The following is a 6,036-nucleotide window of genomic DNA, read 5'->3' as shown; positions in this document are numbered from 1 at the left end:
TGTGACACTGCAGTATGGAATCTTCAACGTATAATACAGAAAATAATACTATGTAATGTCATCACACCTCTCCCCAAGTTTAAAAAAATATATAGCAATTTTGCTTGCTCCACTGAAGCCAAAGATTTTCACAGCTACATTGTTATGAAGAGATGGGCCAGTGGGGGGAAGCACTGGGTCTGTACATGCTCCCCTCATGCTTCACGCTGGAAATGGTGACATGCTTATGTATGCTGGGTCTACAAAGTGTTAACTTAACTCCCAGCATCAGACAGTAAAACTCTTTCATGAAATTCATCCAGTCATTTTTCTCAATCAGCTGATCCTGATAATCATACAGATTCACACAGGCAGATCAACTAACTAACATTTCTCATGCATCCACAAAATAATGCTAAAGGAGATTTGTCGATTATATGAAATTAGTACTATCTATGTAACATTGTATTGTGACAATTTTATTGACCTTGAACATCTGATGACCTTTACACCTTTTGTAGTTGCTTAATTTACTTGTTTAGCACATACACTGCCAACCATATTTTATTCTATTATAGTGTAGGTCTACCTGTAAGCCAGCTGTAAACTTGTGCAACAACACAACAGTGCAACAACACAATATGACATGTCACTTTGCACTTGCTGCCATAGGATTTGGAGGCTACAGTAATACTGTAATATATAGGCCAGGCCTACAGTATAAATAATAGAATGGTGCATGTTGTCACAACCAGATGGACTCTGAACGCGTCAGTAAAAATATAATGTTACCTGCACTTGAGCCAAATTTCCTCAGTTTTCCATTACATTGTGGGCTTATGGGCTAACCTTTTGCATTTCCGTTAGAGGTTTGCCTTTATTTTGGTACTCACAGATCCATACAGTACTACATCCCAATATATCCCTGAATAGATTTCTCACCCTGCCATGGATATCTGTAATGCTGGTCCATTACAAGAACTTGATGCCACATCAGCTTGCTCTCTCTCTCTCTCTCTCTCTCTTCCTGCTGGCCTTGTCACCCATAAATCTCCAGTCAATTAACATTTCCTTCAGCAATTTCTTGTACATCTCACCAAAAAACGACACGCTGCATTGCAGGTCAATAACAAGCACTTGATGTCCCATCGGCTTGCCCTGTCTGTCTCACTCTGCCCCTGCTTGCAGACAGACTGCTTCAATTCCTTGTACCGTATCCTACTGTACGTCTCACCACGGCTCTTGGATCCCTACGTGCATCAGTCAGCAGTTAGCCATCAGACATTGTGCTGAGTCCAGGTTCCCGCAGCGGAGTATACGGGCAGAACCCATTTGCTGCCTCATTGAAGCCCTATTATTTCTGTGACGGGGGCAAATTTGAACTTGCAATTGATGGCGACCATAACCAGAGTAGACTCGTGTCTGACTCTGAGCAAAGTGGTCTCTTTAGCTGAAGTGTGAGCATTGTCAATACCCGGCTGTGCATATTTCTAACAGGTCCATTTAATCCATGTTGCACTACTGACCCCTCTGACTCCTGTCACCTATTTCATTCCCTAATTATATGTTGTGGTTGAGAAAAAAGATAGTCATAGTGGTGAGTTGAAATGAGCTGCTTCGTGAAAAATAACCAACCTTTTTTAATATATAAGTATATATATATATTTTTAGGGCTTTTTGCCTTTATTTCTGACAGGACAGTGGAGGAGAGACAGGAAACTAGTGGGGAGAGAGTGAGACGGGGAAAGATCAGCAAATGACTTGGGCAAGAATTGAACCCGGATCGCCAGCGTAGTAACCCAGTGCCCTACCATGGTAGGGCCAAAAATAACCCTAACCATCACCCCTGATCCAGGAGTGCTTTGTACCAGTTGAATGGGAGTTGGCCTAAAAAAGTAGCCAAAAAAAGTGTTTTTTGTCACAATGTACTGTAACATTATCATCTACAAATGCCTGACCATGAAAAATGTGTGAAAATCTAATAGTGTCCAGATATAATGTATAGCCTCTATATAGTGAGATAGCTGGAAGTTCTGCATGCCTCCCGCCCACCCTTGAGCACCTGCCCCCCCAAAATGTCTGTGCACGCCACCTGTAGAAGGATCAGGAAGCACACTCAACACCTTATGGCCTAATGTTCTACACTGGGTCCGTAACTTTGTCAAACAATAAACTCAAATCTCAAAAATAAATGAATACAATTTCCTGCATCAAATTACCTTTTGTTTTTTTAATCGCCTTCATTTATTTTGAGATTTGAATCATGCCACTGGAAGGCCATATTGACAGGACACAGGCCGTTGTCTACGATGGTGTTGCTTTGGCCCACAAGACTCAGAGGACAGCTCTTCTTCTTCCACTTGGCTTGGCTCACCTCCTCCAGTAGGCCTTCCATGCCGTTTCAGCGGACCAGTCAAATCAATCAGCAGTCATGAGCAGATGGCCCTCTCCTCCAAGCAGGGGCGCTGCTAAAATTTTTGGTCCATGGAAGATTTTAATTTTGGGCCCCCAAAATGTCAAATTATGTTATCAGCATCCTTCAGGGGCCCTTCCAGTGTGTCGGGGCCCTTAGAATCTGTGACAACTTTCCCCTCCTCGCAGCACCCATGCCTCCAAGTTGCGTGGGATTCTCTTGACAAGACTGAGATTAAAATATGCTGCAACTGAGCCAAAACACATTTCCTTTCATTGGTGAAAAGCTTTCATTTAACCCACTGATGCCTAAAGCACCTGCAAAAAAATCCTGATGAATGCCTAAGCCCTTGTTGGGAAAGTTGCCCTTAGCATAAATTCAGCTGTAAATTACCCACTTTTTTATTTTAAAAAAGCTAAAATCTCAAAAGCCTGAATGCAGCGTATATGTGTCTCCAGGCACCAAAGGTTAAACAACATATACAAGTCATCAGGCTAAAATGAGTTAAAGACATTGCCACTAAGACAATTGGTGAAAATCTTTCATTTGAAGACAAATGTGGGTATACTACTGTACTGTCCATCAGAATTTCTCATTGTGCATGTTTAACATTTTTGGCCAATCTGTCCACTACAAACTATCCCATTCCCATATTCAGATTTTTTTAGACATGTACCCTCGATGGCGTACTCATACTCACACTCAGAAACTCACTTCATGATAACAATAGTATCGACTTGATTTCACTTCCCCGTGCAGCATCCTGGAGCTCCAACGGTAATGAATATTGGATGTTTGCCTTTTCATTTATTGAACAGACGCTTTTGTGTAATTACGACTGAGGAAATGACTTCTGTCAGGGCCACGGAAAGCCAGCCCTCCCAAACGTGATGTCATCAAGAGCCTGAAGATGAATTATTCACATCAAACACAGGAACTAACCAAAGACACACAGACGCTCAGACACAGATCGCCCCAAGACATACTGAGAGAGAGAGAGAGAGAGAGAGAGAGAGAGAGAGAGAGAGAGAGAGAGAGAGAGAGAGGTGAGACAGATAGAGACACAAAGTGTGTGTGTGTGAGTGGCAGCTGTTCCGGTTACGAGGCCCTATAGGGAAATATTGTATGGACATGGGGCCTTCTTTTATCTTTGACAGTATTTACTGGGATGGGGCTGCCTTTTTCACCTTTTTTCATTCGGCAAAAGTCTCAGTAAGGCTCAGTAAGGCTATTTACTGTATTTTATGCATAAAGAGCATCTGTATACCCAGTATGTCCAATGTCTGTAGGGAAATAGAGATAACAAGTTTGTTTTAACAGCTGTAATCTTTTGGTGGTGGTGGTGGTGGTGGTGGGGGTGTGTGTGTGTGATTAAACAGAGAGATATGTTTCACTGGTAGATAAGAAAACGAAGTACATCTAAGTGAGGAACACACATATTGTTCCCCAGCCTCCACCACTATAGCATCGTATCTCTGAATGCAAATACCGCAGATGAAACCATGGGTGTGTGTGTGTGTTTTGCTTGTTTGTTTTTTATTTTAACTTTTGTTTGCTGTTGTTATCCTGCGGCTCCTGCCTAACGTCCACCCTCCAATCCCTGAGCCTCCCCCTCCTCCTCCACCTCCCTCTCGGTCTCCATCCTGCATCTCCCTCCTCCTCCTCCACCCTCCAATCCTTGAGCCTCCAATCCCTCTATCTCCATCCTCCACCTCCTCTCCTCTGCACCCCTCCTTCTCCTCCACCCTCTTCCTCCTCATCCCTCTTTCAAGCCCTCTAGTGATGAATAATAGAGGACTGCTTGTCCTCCCTCCCTCAGACAGTTAATCAGCGTTTGCCTGCTCGCCCTCTCTCTCTCTCTCTCTCTCTCTCTCTCTCTCTCTCTCTCTCTCTCTCTCTCTCTCTCTCTCTCTCTCTCTCTCTTTTGCGCACTCTCTCCCTCCTTCCCTCCTCCCCCCTCTCTCTCCCTCCCTCTCCCTCCCTCTCTCTCTCTCTCTCTCTCTCTCTCTCTCTCTCTCTCTCTCTCTCTCTCTCTCTCTCTCTCTCTCTCTCTCTTTCTCTCTCTCCCCCTCCCTCCCTCTCCCTTCTCTCTCCCCTCTCTTTCTCCTTCCTTTAATAAATCATTCAGGCTCCCCAATACAACACATCCATCAGCGGCGGGCTAAGTGAGGAGAACACTTGCCTCATCCTTTCACATCTTTACCCTGCTCTCTCCATCACACTGCTACATCTTTACCCTGCACTCCACCTATTCTCTCCATTCCCACCTCATCTGTACCCTTCCACTGCATCCTCTGTTCGTTGCTGACATATCTTTAACTCTTCCCCTACATCGCTGTTACATCTTTGTCCTTCTCATCCTCTCTCTCTCTCCCTCTCTTCACCCTCTCCACCTTCTCTCTCTCTCTCTCTCTCTCTCTCTCTCTCTCTCTCTCTCTCTCTCTCTCTCTCTCTCTCTCCCCCTCTCTCCCCCCTCTCTCTCTCTCCACCCTTTACATTTGCACCCCTCACCATCATCTCTCTGTTGCTGATACTGTGCGTTTGTAGCCTCTCAATGTCCTCTCTATTCCTGCCACACATTTTTCTCCTCTCCATCACATCTTCTTCACCCCTCTCTATTCCCGTTTTATACCTCTCTCCTCTCCTCTCCTTCCCCAGTCCACGTCTACACCTCTCTCCTCTCTTCCCCCTTCTCCTGTCCACCGCTGCTAAATTTGTATCCCTATCCCACCCACTCTCCATCACTGCAACATCTGTATCACTCTTAATCCTCTCCATGTATACCTCTCTCTTCTCCTTTCCTTCTCCAGTCCACATGCCTATATACCTCTCTCCTCTCCTTTCCTTCTCCAGTCCACCGCTGCTAAATCTGCACCCCTCTCCTACCACTCTCCATCACTGCATGCAAACAACATCTGTATCCCCCTTCATCCTCTCTCCACATCTTTACCCCTACTGACCCTTCAATGAATGATTGAATGGATGAATAAATGAAAATGAATGAATTAATGAATGATGTTGCTCCACATCAACACGTCTGGGGTGCATTTCTCGAAAGCATAGCTGTTAGCCAGTTAGCAACTTGCACAGCTGCCAATGGGAAATTGCATTGTAAACAACAACGTAGCTAACATAGCAACTATGACTTTGAGAAATGCACCCCTGTATTGCTACTACATAGTCTTCTCCAACCTTATCCATTCCAGCTTCATCTTCCCTCTTCTCCATCTTTGCTATACTGTATATCCTTACCCCTCTCCTCTCTGTTTCTGCTAAATTTAGTTAGTGTGTCCTCTTCAGTCTTTCTCTATCTACCACTGCTACAGTACAACCCTCCACCCCTCTCGAAATTGCTGCATCTTTCCCTCTCATCATCCCTTCTACATAATTACTGTGCCTCCTCCACTTATTGCTGCCACACAGTAAAATGTGCCGCATCACATAAACACTATATACTGTAATGGCACCACCATCTGTGCTAGAATAGTGTTTAAATTCAACTCTCGGAGTGGTGAAATAACACTGCAAAACTAACAAGAACTTTTATGTCAAAACTGAACAAAATCGAAAATGAACTTTGCAGTGTTAATTCAACACCCGAAGAATTGAATTTAGCACTAGATCGAACGTGTTCAGAATAGTGT

Source organism: Engraulis encrasicolus, chromosome 8 (genome assembly GCF_034702125.1).
Source record: "Engraulis encrasicolus isolate BLACKSEA-1 chromosome 8, IST_EnEncr_1.0, whole genome shotgun sequence".
Classification (NCBI taxonomy): domain Eukaryota; kingdom Metazoa; phylum Chordata; class Actinopteri; order Clupeiformes; family Engraulidae; genus Engraulis; species Engraulis encrasicolus.
This window is presented reverse-complemented; position numbering follows the sequence as displayed.